The sequence below is a fragment of the Schistocerca cancellata genome, chromosome 2 (genome assembly GCF_023864275.1).
Source record: "Schistocerca cancellata isolate TAMUIC-IGC-003103 chromosome 2, iqSchCanc2.1, whole genome shotgun sequence".
Taxonomy (NCBI): domain Eukaryota; kingdom Metazoa; phylum Arthropoda; class Insecta; order Orthoptera; family Acrididae; genus Schistocerca; species Schistocerca cancellata.
The window spans coordinates 415,750,148-415,765,710 of NC_064627.1; positions in this window are offsets into that span (position 1 = coordinate 415,750,148).

Here is a 15,563-nt window from a genome sequence, read left to right on the forward strand (position 1 = left end):
TCCAACTAGAATTTTCAGAACTGAACCGATAGCAGAACACAGTCTCCGAACTACCCTCTTTAAGATTCTTTGTATTCAGCGTTATTTACAATACAGTCTTGAAACTTGGTACCGCTGTATTATTACATGAATATAATCTAGTGCTGTAAGTAAAACTTTCTGTTCCAAACACAAATGATACTGACTATATTATGAATAAGGACGTTTTAGTTCCAAATTTGTTTTTTAATAAATAACTTGACAACTAATAATGGTAGCGTATTGGTGTCACAGATATAGGGTTTTTAGATCAAGCTGAGGTTAAATACGAATTTTCATCTTTCTGGGCCTACTACTGAGCGGCTTCAATTTTTCGTAAAAACGTCGGTTCTGACCAAAATATTGTTCTGATCAAGTTGAGACATGTAATTTTTAATTGTGACATACATTTGAGCATTCGGAGCTGTTTCTAGCGCTCTAGGTTCTTCCTCTTTTTTCGTTTTGGCCATCTTAGGACCACGTTGATACGCTTCAGCTTCGTTGGCTTGAATTTTTTATTTAAAAATCTCCCTGTTGTATATGTCTGGTTCCTATATTCCCATTTCTTCCGCATCTCTTTGTATCTCTTTGATCCATCGTACTTTCGTTTCCTTGTTCATCAGGAATTGTGTGATTCGCCGTGTTAAACACCCGTGGTCCATTCTGAGGATATGTCCAAAGGACATGCTCCTTTTCCTGATCACGTCAGAAATTTTTTCTATTTTGATATACAGTTCCTGATCGGGTCGGTTTCTAAATTGACCATCTTCTGTTCTTGAAAGTCCTAATATTCTCCTGAGAATATTTCTTTCTATCAGTTCTAACCTCTTGATCGCTCCGGTTCCTGCTAAGTTGAGAGTTTCTGCTGCCTAAGCACCTTCAGGGCAATCTAGCGTCATTATTTACCACCACTTATTTTTTATTAAAATAATATATTTTGTGAAACATTACCATTCAATTATTCTGACACTTCACAATGCCGACATTAACATATTGAACCATACATTGACGATGTCTGGAAAAGTTAATTTAATTTTTAGTGTCACCTGCAGATTATGGTGCAATCTTTTGTATGCTAAGTATAGGTGAGTTATGATGACTTGGCGCTATTAGTAGTGAACAGAGATAAGTCCGGACACACTTGTTCGCTTCTGCACCTCTTACAGTGACACACCACTTATTCCGCCTCAGTGTCCCAAGAGAAAGGCGACTGCGTAGTTCGCACTAATTGGATGCGCCGCATTTTTGGAGGTGGAGAAGGAAGTACATAGTTGAAACAGCAAGGCTTAGGCCCCTCATAGAACACTCTCTTATTGACGAAACATCATAAAATTTTAAAGAAAGGGAGATTACACCCTGTACATCATTTCTTTACAGAGGAGGAATAAGAGAACTGAAAGTAATGTTTTGAGAGTGGGAGAAATAATTCATGTACGCAGCAGTTTGGTTGGTAGACTCCAGTTTCAGAGGGAGGCAATGTTCTTCTCAGGGAAAGGAGAGGTATCTCGATGTATGTAACTTCCAGCCAAAGAAAGAGCTCTCTCTCTCCTAAACGTTGTATTGATGCAAGAAGTACTTAACGCTCCTTGGGGTGTGGAGAGAGAGAGAGAGAGAGAGAGAGAGAGTTTTATTCTGTGGTCACTTTGATCACAGTGGGCTCTTATTAGTTCAGCGTTAAATAAGGTAGGGTCTCTCCAAGTGGAGAGATCATGAAGAGTCGTGTTAGTTAATGCTTTCTTAGAGAACTGCGAAAGCATCACGGTGCAGGTCACCCCACCAACCAGGCGAGTGTACACAGCCGTTGTAGACATTGAGAAACAGTCTTGTGCTTCATAGAAGAACTCGGTAAGAGATATGATTGACACTTTAGTCAGGAATAAGCTGATTTATAGGTTGACAGGCAGCGTGGACCAGATGCAGTCATCTGGTGTCCCATACATACAACGAAATACCGTGCAACAAAGGTAAGTGGCGCATTGCAATCACACAGGGAGTACATTACATTATCACGTTGTCACAAGCGTGCTTTTGTGTCCAGTTTAATGATTAGTTTGGAGTAGTATACTAAACTTTCCTGCATGTTGCGTTGACCCAAGCAAGATAGGAACGGTCATCCAACTACGTCAGTTAAAGTTGTTTAAGTATACGTATAGTATATTGCAGAATCCATTTCTGCAGAGTTTACTTTTACTCATACTTGCTTGTTTTAACTTATTATGTAGCAAAGCCTTGTCATCCATGACTATCTGAGACTTGATCAAGATTCATGTCCTTCTTAAAATTTAGTTATCAGTAAACCATTTACATCATGAATCATTTTGTAAACAAGCTGATGATATGAACAGTGTACCAGTACAGGAAACGGGTTGTTTGTCCTAAAAGTAGGCTACCTATTTTCATTGATGACCCCTACCTGGCAGGGTCAGAATATAAACACATCTTCACGCACTTAGAGAGATCCTGGCGTGCCGTATGGTGGGAAGCAGAGTGTGAGATCCGTCGGTATATTAGAATGTGATTTTGTGCATTCATTGACGAGAGAGTTTTTGCGATTCGTTATTACAGCAACTCTTATTGTCAACCAAACGAATTACTTCGTTAATCCAAGAAATAAATTGTCACCTATGCCGTTATAACCAAGTGTAAGTTCTAATTATAAGCGGGATCTGATGTGAGAATGAGTGTACCACTCGTATATATCGAAATACAAATTTTAGGGAAACGTTTATTCTTGTTGGTGTTTCTTCTCTTGTGAGCAAAACTACAGTCATTAACGTCTTTTGCACTTCGCCTTCCTGGTGTAAACAGTACTTGTTTTGGTAAATTTCGTAAATTGTGCCACAGTTCCACTTACAGTAGAATATATCAAGTAAAACACAGGCGATAGTGTTAGGATCTACATATGGGGCTGCAATGAAAAAAAGTAAATGAAGCAGCTGTTTCCAGAAACTTAACGCTTGTTTCAGATATATGGCGAAGACCGCACAGGCGAAGGGTGGATAACGCAGCGGGCGAAGATGTTTTGACCTGCAGCGAGCTGTCGGCAACGGAGCCAGAAGACGGTACCCGATTTCATCCAGAAAGTGTCAGCGTGTGCCTTGTCTCCGAGGTCTGAGGGCAGCTGTAAACGCATTGTCGAACACAGCCCTCGTACCTGGCTACACTCCACGGCACTTAACCTCGCTTTTATTAAACCACATGTACTGCACTATGAGATGAAAATTATCCGGACACCCGCAAAACATACGTTTTTCATATTAGGTGCAACCGCAGTAGTCATTAGACATCGTTAGAGAGCAGAATGGGGCGCTCCGCGGATCTCACAGACTTCTAACGTGGTCAGGCGATTGGGTGTCACTTGTGTCATACGTCTGTACGCGAGATTTCCACACTCCTAAACATCCCTAGGTCCACTGTTTCCGATGTGATAGTGAAGTGGAAACGTGAAGGGACACGTATAGCAAGATAATGTACAGGCCGATGTCGTCTGTTGACTGACAGAGACTGCCGACAGTTGAAGATGGTCTTAATGTGTAATAGGGCAGACATCTGTCCAGACCATCACACAGGAATTCCAAACTGCATCTGTATCCACTGCAAGTACTGTGACAGTTAGGCGGGAGGTGAGAAAACTTGGTTTTCATGGTCGAACGGCTGCTCATAAGCCACACAACACACCGGTAAATGCTAAACGACTCCCCGCTTGGTGTAAGGAGCGTAAACATTGGGCGATTGAACAGTGCGAAGTGACGAATCACAGTACACAATGTGGCGATCCGATGGCAGGATGCTGGTATGACTAATGCCCGGTGAACGTCATCTGCCAGCGTGTGTAGTGCCAACAGTAAAATTCGGAGGCGGTGGTGTTATGGTGTGGTCGTGTTTTTCATGGAGGGGGTTTGCACCCCTTGTTGTTTTACGTGGCACTATCACAGCACAGTCCTATATTGATGTTTCAAGCATCTCCTTGCTTCCCACTGTTGAAGAGCAATTCGGAGATGGCGATTGCATCTTTCAACAAGATGGAGCACCTGTCCATAGTGCACGGCCTGCGGCGGAGTGGTTGCACGACAATAACATCCTTGTAATGGGCTGGCCTGCACAGAGTCCTGACTTGAATCCTATAGAACCCCTTTGGGATGTTTTGAAACGCTGACTTCGTGCCAGGCCTCGCCGACCGACATCGATACCTCTCTTGAGTGCAGCACTCCGTGAAGAATGGGTTGCCATTCCCCAAGAAACCTTCCAGCATCTGATTGCCCTATGCTTGCGAGAGTGGAAGCCGTCATGAAGGCTAAGGGTGGGCCAACACCATACTGAATTCCAGCATTACCGATCGGGGGTTCCACGAACTTGTAAGTCATTTTCAGCCAGGTGTCCGGATACTTTTGTTCACATATGGTACCTTGCATGTAACAATTTTACAAATTGTTCTTGATAAGCATTTCACTTACAATCAGAACATACTGAGACAGCAGAATGAGTGCCAATGAGACATGCATAGCCGGCCATGGTGGCCAAGCGGTTCTAGTCGCTACAGTCCGGAACCGCGCGACCGCTATGGTCGCAGGTTCCAATCCTGCCTCGTGCATGGATGTGTGTGATGGTCTTAGGTTAGTTAGGTTTAAGTAGTTCTAAGTTCTAGGGAACTGATGACCTTAGAAGTTAAGTCCCATAGTGCTCAGAGCCATTTCAACCATTTTGTAGCCATCATATTCTTACAGAGTCATGTTGTGTCCATATTTAAAATCTAGTGATTAAGTTTTCATTTGTGTCTAGCCACATGCGGCAGTCACCTCTCGAGATAGTTTTTATTTGTAGTTTATTTCCCTTTTTTTATAAATTTGCTGCTACTTTGAGCAGGTTAAGACATCGTAGAGTCATTTAAAGTAGTAGATTATATTTGTAGCTTAATGTTGATACACATTCCCTTTCCCTTGTGGACACTTGACACGATTCTATAATTATAATATTGTCTCATTCCGATGAGGGACCATGTCAATTTAAAAACAAATTTGGAGTCTTTTACTGTACACTATAGCTAAGAAAGTCAGCCTACCATGTGGCTCAAGCTAGAAAAGAACAAGCCAAAAAATTTTAACTCGATTAAGAGACGAAGTATCTCATATTTTTAATAGGCACTATACTTCTCTTTACATTGTAATACCATGAATTGAGATATACTATGATGCCTTGCAATTTTTATAACAGTTTAATCAATGACTGTTAATAGTTCCAGTTTTCAGTGTCCAGTATTTATTCGAGGTACTCTGCTTTCTTCGAGTGCCAACATTCAGTGACAATCGAGATTTGGCGTTGCCGGAGTTTTTATTCTTTCTCAATAAATAGGGGTGAGAGTGTGATGTAACGTTTCCGTCACAGTCGCCACATGACGATTAATAGTTTTCTTTCCATATTTCTTCCAAATGCACAAGGAGAGGTAATATGGCTGCAATGCCTCTGTGGTAAAAGCATCATAGACTACGAAGTCTGGAAAGTTCCGTCAGATGCCAGAGATCTTTCCCACTGTGAAATTGTTTGTTAAAATAGTAAATCTAAGATTTGTATGGCGATAGCTGAATAACATTAATGTTTCCTTTTAATTAATTCATGTAGAGCATTGATAGAATAATACTACTATTATTAAGTGGACATTTCTTCTGTTATTTTCTTTTAAATTTCATAGTCCTGCAACACATTCAGATTAGGCGACATTTAAGTAATAAACATCTTTGTCCATCTACTCCTTCCCCCTCGCTGTCTGTCGATCTCATCCTCCCTTCTTCTCTCTCCACGTCATAAAGCTCACCCATACGACGCTGGTGGCTCTTACCGCCACAGTATTTCGTTCCAGGTATGTGTACCAAAGTTGGTTGAAATCAATCTATGGGTCTAGGATGAGCATTTTACCTGAGGCATTGCCCGCGAACACAAATATCAAATATATTTCACAGACATTTATCATATTTTATTCGTATTTATACATATATTTCACTTGTATCTCTAGCGAATTTCGTACTGGAGTTTCATTTTCACACAACTCAATGTTTATGACGTCTTACGATATAATTTTGCAGGTATATCCAGCGCTATGTATGGCTACTGTCTTTCAAATATGCTGTGAGTAGAGTTAGTAGTAAAGAGGAAATAAATTAAAATATTATGCACGATGCCGCACATTTTCACGCACTTCAATGTTTATGACGCCACATGTCCTTAACTGTGTCGTACAATGATACAATTTTGATGATGTACTCAGTGGTATATGTGATTACTATCTGAAAAATTTGTCGGCTATACAGTTAGTAGTGCAGAAGTAGTAAATTAAAACGACATATGTCCTGAGGCAAGTTTCCTGCATGAACAGTAAAAATGTAGTAAACGATAAACTTTTTTCTTTCATCATTTTTTGCGCGTTGTCAGCGACAAGAAGTTTCGAACAGGTTTCAAATTATGTGTAAAGTTTCTTCAAAGTCACTAAGGGTTCTCATTCTTATATACTGGATGACTGAAACATGGCTTTCCGCGAGTCGCGTAATGCACTGCGTTTTCACCCCCATCCCCACCTCTTTGATAGGTAGATGGCTATTACCCCCACAGCGATGTTTTCCAAACGAAAAGTGATGCGTGTACGAAGGAGATGCATAATGTACAGAGCTACCCACATATATATGTAGCGCTTCCATTTTTATAATATGTGTGGATGTCACCAAACGTGTGCTTCGTTTGGTTTCCTAAAACCGAACACGAGAGCACTACAAGAATAGAACATGGGACAATAGAAAGGATCGAACTCGAATCAAAGTCTGAAGAGTCTCTTGCGCTATCATATATGCCGTGAGAACAACTGACTCTAATTGTATCTGCCACTTTACTTGAATTTGGGCGCACAGCGACCTGATTGGCAAACTTCATTGCTAAATAGTTAGGAAATAGCGCAACGTGTCGGATTTTTTCCTTGAAAATCATTTCCCAGCGCAGCCTCTCGTGCAACACCACTACAGGCTTTCCAGACTGTTTGTGAACACCCCGTATAAAAGGCATAAACACAATGGAACGTACACGCAGCGTTTCCGACAAACCTGTTGACGTGAAGAACGTTGGGTGCCTCGCTGCTCTCAGCTAAAGGTCTGTTTTTAAAGGAGGTCAGAGACAGAGTAAGAATAGTGCGGCGGCGACTCCGTAAGGGAGCGCAAAGGGAACCTCGTGTTTACGAGTCCACAAATAATACTTCCTTGTTTCCTCTGCTCCCGTATTTACTGGACCACAAAGCCAGCGCCGGAAGCGCGGAATGAACGTCCGTCTCAGTGAGACTCGGACTGTCGAGACGTCAGCTTTGTCCGCTAGAAAGCCATATTGCTGCCACGATCTTAAGTGAATACTCTAACCTCTCTTCTCGGTAGGATAATTACTCTATCGTCCTATAAGCCGAAATGGGAATGAACGGTATACTGCAAAAATATGAACAGTTGACACTATTTTTTTCTGGAAGAACAGTAAAATTACGGACTAAGTTGTCTGCGATAACATATACAAATAGTACCAAATAAAAACGGTATTCTTTCTGTTTTTGTTAGTTAATTTGTTCAGTTAACTATTGAAAGGTGGCTACACTGAGTCACAGCGCCAGAGAATGCGCCAAAGATTGTTATTCCGCCGCCTCCACTGGTGCAGTTGTAGTTCAGAGGTTTCTGTGGCAGTGCTTGTTGAGAGGATGTCGAGAGCAATACTAGTTGAGAGCATGTTGTTCGGTTGGTGTAATGTATAGATGGAAGATGTTGCAATGATCACAGTGTATTTTTCGTCAATATACACTCCTGGAAATTGAAATAAGAACACCGTGAATTCATTGTCCCATGAAGGGGAAACTTTATTGACACATTCCTGGGGTCAGATACATCACATGATCACACTGACAGAACCACAGGCACATAGACACAGGCAACAGAGCATGCACAATGTCGGCACTAGTACAGTGTATATCCACCTTTCGCAGCAATGCAGGCTGCTATTCTCCCATGGAGACGATCATAGAGATGCTGGATGTAGTCCTGTGGAACGGCTTGCCATGCCATTTCCACCTGGCGCCTCAGTTGGACCAGCGTTCGTGCTGGACGTGCATACCGCGTGAGACGACGCTTCATCCAGTCCCAAACATGCTCAATGGGGGACAGATCCGGAGATCTTGCTGGCCAGGGTAGGTGACTTACACCTTCTAGAGCACGTTGGGTGGCACGGGATACATGCGGACGTGCATTGTCCTGTTGGAACAGCAAGTTCCCTTGCCGGTCTAGGAATGGTAGAACGATGGGTTCGATGACGGTTTGGATGTACCGTGCACTATTCAGTGTCCCCTCGACGATGACCAGTGGTGTACGGCCAGTGTAGGAGATCGCTCCCCACACCATGATGCCGGGTGTTGGCCCTGTGTGCCTCGGTCGTATGCAGTCCTGATTGTGGCGCTCACCTGCACGGCGCCAAACACGCATACGACCATCATTGGCACCAAGGCAGAAGCGACTCTCATCGCTGAAGACGACACGTCTCCATTCGTCCCTCCATTCACGCCTGTCGCGACACCACTGGAGGCGGGCTGCACGATGTTGGGGCGTGAGCGGAAGACGGCCTAACGGTGTGCGGGACCGTAGCCCAACTTCATGGAGACGGTTGCGAATGGTCCTCGCCGATACCCGAGGAGCAACAGTGTCCCTAATTTGCTGGGAAGTGGCGGTGCGGTCCCCTACGGCACTGCGTAGGATCCTACGGTCTTGGCGTGCATCCGTGCGTCGCTGCGGTCCGGTCCCAGGTCGACGGGCACGTGCACCTTCCGCCGACCACTGGCGACAACATCGATGTACTGTGGAGACCTCACGCCCCACGTGTTGAGCAATTCGGCGGTACGTCCACCCGGCCTGCCGCATGCCCACTATACGCCCTCGCTCAAAGTCCGTCAACTGCACATACGGTTCACGTCCACGCTGTCGCGGCATGCTACCAGTGTTAAAGACTGCGATGGAGCTCCGTATGCCACGGCAAACTGGCTGACACTGACGGCGGCGGTGCACAAATGCTGTGCAGCTAGCGCCATTCGACGGCCAACACCGCGGTTCCTGGTGTGTCCGCTGTGCTGTGCGTGTGATCATTGCTTGTACAGCCCTCTCGCAGTGTCCGGAGCAAGTATGGTGGGTCTGACACACCGGTGTCAATGTGTTCTTTTTTCCATTTCCAGGAGTGTATATGAAGGTAAGAACAATTTTTTATTTCATATTTCCTTAATAACAATGCCTCTTGGTCACAGGTTCAGTCAACAAAGCATCTGGCTCGTGTTCATGTATTAGACTTGTAATTCTGGTTTCTATGTGCAATTATCGTATTTCTGGTTTTTCAATTAGTTCATTGTAAATGGTGTTTAAAATATTGTCGTATTGAGCAAGAACCGTGCCAGATACATGTACGTTGAATCACACTTCCACACACAGAACAGTTACACTTGTGCTTTGTTGTTTCGTAGCTTTTATAGTTGCTGGGGACTTTATTAATCAGTTGTGTTAACGGAAATTTCTTTTCATTCTTCATTGTTATTTTATGCAGTCAGATTGCGTACTAATACTAGTCAGGGCCAACCGGTTACGAGACTTCGCAACCGGTCACACAGCTACTAAAATTACTTTTATTGTATTTTAATTAAGCCCCCATGCACTATACCAACAGAAATATGATACCCGTATAAATTACTCTCTTGTTAAAGAAACGGCGATTCAGGCTCCTGAATTCAAACTTGAGGAACAATTTCGCGTAAACTAGTTCTACAAGTATTATGATACGCTTAGTTCTTATTTTCTGAGTTTAGCAGATTTTGCCGTGCTTTAGTAGTCAACAGCATAGCAATTTCTCGACTCGAGGCTTTCGTATCTCCACCCAGTTTCATTCCTTCCACTTTCTTAAAACTGTGTAAATTATATAAATATGATATCACTGCTAGACTACGTTTCCACGCAATGGCTGAAAGAGTCCTAAAACTTAAGCACTTGTTTTCCACTAATGAAACCCAACAAATTGACTTTGACAAATCAAGGCAACTGAATCTCAATGTAGACAAGTGTAATGTGCTGCGAATACACAGAAAGATAGATCCTTTATCATTTAGCTACAAAATAGCAGGTCAGCAACTGGAAGCAGTTAATACCATAAATTATCTGGGAGTACGCATTAGGAGTGATTTAAAATGGAATGATCATATAATGTTGATTGTCGGTAAAGCAGATGTCAGACTGAGATTCATTGGAAGAATCCTAAGGAAATGCAATCCGAAAACAAAGGAAGTAGGTTACAGTACGCTTGTTCACCCACTGCTTGAATACTGCTCAGCAGTGTGGGATCCGTACCAGATAGGGTTGATACAAGACATAGAGAAGATCCAACGGAGAGCAGCGCGCTTCGTTACAGGATCATTTAGTAATCGCGAAAGCGTTACGGAGATGATAGATAAACTCCAGTGGAAGACTCTGCAGGAGAGACGCTCAGTAGCTCGGTACGGGCTTTTGTCAAAGTTTCGAGAACATACCTTCACCGAAGAGTCAAGCAGTATATTGCTCCCTCCTACGTATATCTCGCGAAGAGACCATGAGGATAAAATCAGAGAGATTAGAGCCCACACAGAGGCATACCGACAATCCTTCTTTCCACGAACAATACGAGACTGGAATAGAAGGGAGAACCGATAGAGGTACTGAAGGTACCCTCCGCCACACACCGTCAGGTGGCTTGCGGAGTATGGATGTAGATGTAGATGTAGATGTAAGTGCATCCAGTAAGATAGAAAATAAGGATTTAGTATCCATGTATGAAAACGGAGTTCAGCTTTCCATCAGTTGTGTTCCATTTTCTCAATAAACTGTCGAATGACAGAAAGTAAAAAAAGAAAAAAAACAATAATTGTATTGTATTGTATTGTATGGAAATGGGGACCTGGAAACGACGGAGAGGCTTCGTCCCCGCCGGAGCCCTCAGTGGTTCACAACCCCACAACAGGCTACAGCAGTCCACTCACCTCACGGCCGCCGCACACCGAAACCAGGGTTATTGTGCGGTTCGGCCCCCACATGACTCATATATGACGATGGTGCATGGCGGTCCAATGATGTACAATCTTTTTCTCCTCGAAGATGGTTGTAACAATGGAAACCGGTAGGAAAAAACATAAAAATTGTGCAGCTGATGGCAAAACTATTCTTTTCTCAAATTATTTAACAGCTGTAGACAATCACCCACGAAAAGTTCTTTTTTCAGTAGTTCACAGTTTACGCAGTAAGACATGGACCCCCGTCCATAGCGGGTCTTAATGTTGCGCGTTTTCCTTACCGAAAAAGCCTTCATTCCTACATATATATCTACACGAACATACCGCAAACCACCTTATGGTGTGGGGCGTAGGGTAGTTAGTGTGCCAGCGATACTTTCCGCCTTTTCTGTTCAAGTCCCGAATGCTCGGCGGAAGAATGATTGTTGACGAGCCTCCGTGTGTCCTGGAATCTCTTTAATTTTATCTCCCTTGTCTTTTCGTGAGATGTACGCGTGTCTCCTGGGAAAGTACGCTCTCGGACCTCACAGTAAACCACACTGTGAAAAAACAACGCCTCAGTTGCAGAGTCTGCCAATGGGATTGGCTGAGTATCTCCGTGACGCCTTCGCTGTAAAGAAAGATGCTGCTCTTCTTTGGATCTTCTCTATTTCGTCTATCAGTTCTATCTGGAATGGATTTCAGACTAACGAGCAGGCTTCAAGTAATTGTCGAACAAAGGTTGTGCAAGCTACCTCCTGTGTCAGTGGAGTACACATCCTGAGGATTGTTCCTACAACTCTCAAGTGACGTCTGCCTTACCTCAGACTAGTTTCACGTGGCCGTTCCACTTCAATTCCTCTGAACGCATATTTCCAGACGTTTAATGGGTGTGACAACTTCCACGCATTGTTATGCAGTCGTGTAATGGGTCTTTAGTCTGTTTATGCACAATACGTTACATCTTCTTATGCTGAGTGTTAACAGCAAATCCCTGCACTGAGCTTTCAATCAAATGGTTCAAATGGCTCTGAGCACTACGGTACTTAACTTCTGAGGTCATCAGTCCCCTAGAACTTAGAACTACTTAAACCTAACTAACCTAAGGACATCACACACACCCATGCCCGAGGCAGGATTCGAACCTGCGACCGTAGCGGTCGCGTGGTTCCAGACTGTAGCGCCTAGAACCGCTCGGCCACCCCGGCCGGCAGCTTTCAATCACTGCAAATCTTAATGCATTTCACTACAATTCTCTTGACAGTTCGGTCAATACCACGTTACTATCGCTTAGGCAACACATGGACGCTGAATGTCCCTGGCATAACGTTATGTGTCCCGAGTTTCCTAAATCAGTATGAATCGTAGCCACATCTACACTATCGTTTCCAAACCTGTATATTTTCCCCAGTAATGCATGTAGAAATATGATTGCTGCATGACTAGAAACGTAAACTCACCAGGTCACCATTTTGCACTCTACAAAAGTTCCGTTCATGGCTCTCTGGGCACACACACACGTCCAAGCGGTAATTATTTTCGTTCCCACCTTATCCAACAACATCCTGTCAATGGTCGTCACAGCTGCACTGATGAGTTCTCTGAGTTGTTCCATTGTTCTTGGCGATGGGAGAACATAACACGATCCTTAATGTACCCCCCAAACGAAGATGTTACAATGCATTAGGTCAGGAGACCTGGGAGGCCAAGGGAACAGAACCACGTTTTCGCCACTACGCCCGATTCAACGGTGTAAAAGTATGTCAGATTTAAGGAGCGATCAAAACGTTTTCGTTGGAAGGCGTTTCTGCAGCGTATATGCAACGTGGCGGCTCTGATTCGGGTATACAGGGTGGTCAGAGACAGTCCAAAATGCTTGTAAGGGTTTTGTAAGGTAGGTTGTGCTGAGATATTGTTAAGAAAAAACTTCGATACGTTGCGCTGTTTCCGAGTTAATTAGCATTAAAGTTAACCAATGAGGCCGTAGCGCGCGCAAATTCAAGGGGCCCAACAGAGACGGACCGCCAAACGTGTCCTTCGTTTGGTTTCCTAAAACCGAACAAAAGAGCGAAATAAAGATTGGACGTGGACGGAAGTAAGGGTCAAACTCGAACCAATGACTGTGCAGTTTCGTGCGCTATCGTCTAAGCTATGAGAACTAATAGTATTTGTCGTGTTGTTTAAATGTTAGAGTGAAACGGCCTGATTTGCTATCTTCAATGCTAATTAATTCGGAAACGAGACCAACTGTAGAATTTTGTCCAAAAATTATTTCTCATCACAACCTCTCCTGAAACACTCTCACCAGCTTTTCACACTGTTTCTGGCCACACTGAGTAAGCACCGACATGTAGGCACTGATTAGTGTGGCATTCGTGTTTTTCCGACGTTCGTGTGCCAAATGCAGAAACATGAAATATAGCGATGTAATTACTAAATGCGCCGAAACAAGGCCAACATGTTATTCTTTTCTTCGCTGCCGAAGCACAAACAATGGTAGATAGCCGTCTTAGAATGAAGAATACTTACAGGCAGCATGTCCGTTGAAAACACCGTTGTCGAAAGGTGTGCCACATTCAATGCTGGTCGCAGTTCGACACAAGACGCTGGTCAGTCTGGGAGGCCAGCCTCATTTGTTCCGGTTTCCATGCTTTGAGATCCTTAAAAATGCCTTGAAGGAAACAGATATACTAATGAGGTTGCCTACACTACGCTTGTCCGCCCTCTTGTAGAATACTGCTGCGTGTTGTCGGATCCTTACCAGATAGAACTGACGGAGTACATCGAAAAAGTTCAAAGATGGGCAGTACGTTTTGTATTATCGCGAAATATGGGAGAGACTGCCACTGAAATAATACAGGATTTTGGCTGGACATCATTAAAAGAAAGGAGTGTTTCGTTGGGACTGAACCTTCTCAAGAAATTACAATCCCCAACTTTCTCCTCCGAATGCAAAAATGTTTTGTTGACGCCGACGTCTATAGGGAGAAATTACCATAACGATAAAATAACGGAAATCAGAGCCCGTACGGATAGGTGTTCGTTCTTTCCGCACTCTATACGAGATTGGAATAATAAAGAATTGCGAAGGTGTTTCGATGAACCCTCTGCCAGGCACTTAAACTTGATTTGCAGAGTAACTTACGTAGACGTAGATGTAAAAGGATGACGATTCTTGTCGGACGAAGATGTGTAGCAGATTGTTACGGACTTCTTCACACAGAAGGAGACTGTGTTTTACCAAACGGGTATCTTCAACTTTATGCGTCGGTGGGTTGATTACCTCAGTGCTCACGGCAACTTTGCGTGATTGGCACTCCAATTCTGGGCTGTAAACCTTCGAACGGAGACATTTTTGAAAGCCACTCACAGGTAGCGAGGAACGCTGATGCTCCAGTGACAGCGTGCCCCGTCTTACTGGAAGACGATATTCTCGAAATCAGCTGTTATTTGAGGAAGGAAACACAACTGCCAGGTACAGAGGGAAGAGATACCCAACAGAGCTTTCTCACAGAAGAAAAAGGGACCATGCTGCTTCCTCTGCGACAGTGCACAGAATCTCGTTCATGGCCCACAATTCCTTGACGGTGATTAGTGTCCCAAAGTCTTACATTTTGGCGAGTCGTCGTTCCTGGTAAATGAGGCTGCTTCGTCGCTGACCATCAGCTTGAAGCTTTACTGTTCATCCTTACGTGCTTCCTGCTCTGTGATGCCGACCATAATCTTCCGGTAATAAGTGTTGCGTGATTGTAGATGGTACGTTTTAGAATTTAACTGCCGTCACAAAATCTTCCACGTAGTTTGCTGCGATATTCGAAGTTCGTGGGTTTCGCGGACAGTCGATATTTTTAGGACTGCGTACGAAACTTTCCCTCGCGTTCTCCACGGTTGTATCTAGCACATTTGGTCGACTGGTTGTAAGAGGTATGTCCTGCCTGCGATATGTAAGCTATAAGAGAATCTGAGACCAAAGAGCAGTGTTGACTGCAGTACGAACTGTGTAGCAGTAGCAGTAAGTTGTTGCTAGCGAGCAGTCGCCTGTCTGCGCTTGTCAGTCCAGTCTGGTGTATCATGTTGGCTGGGCCGGTCGCGGTGCAGCGATGCCGGAGCCTGAGTATTATTGTATAAGGTAAAAAGCAGCCTCGCGCATATCTAGTAATGTTATGTGAAGTCCCGTGTAAATCTTTAAAAATGTCCTAATAATAATCTTCGTGATATAAAGTAATTTCTAACAAACATTCATTTCAATTTAAAGAATTTACTAATTTCTTCAATCCATGATCATTCCTATTGTTGCAAAAGAAAAATCAGTTGCTTCCTTTCATAAAATAACAAATCTATCGGTCAGCATTGCACAGAGCTGTCCCGGAAAAATTTAATATAAGAGCAGATATATTCGCCGTTTTTATTAAGGTAAGAATTTTTTCCTTTTTTATTCAGAATGATCTTACAGGGCCATGACGCAGAGCTGCTGTCGTCCAAATTC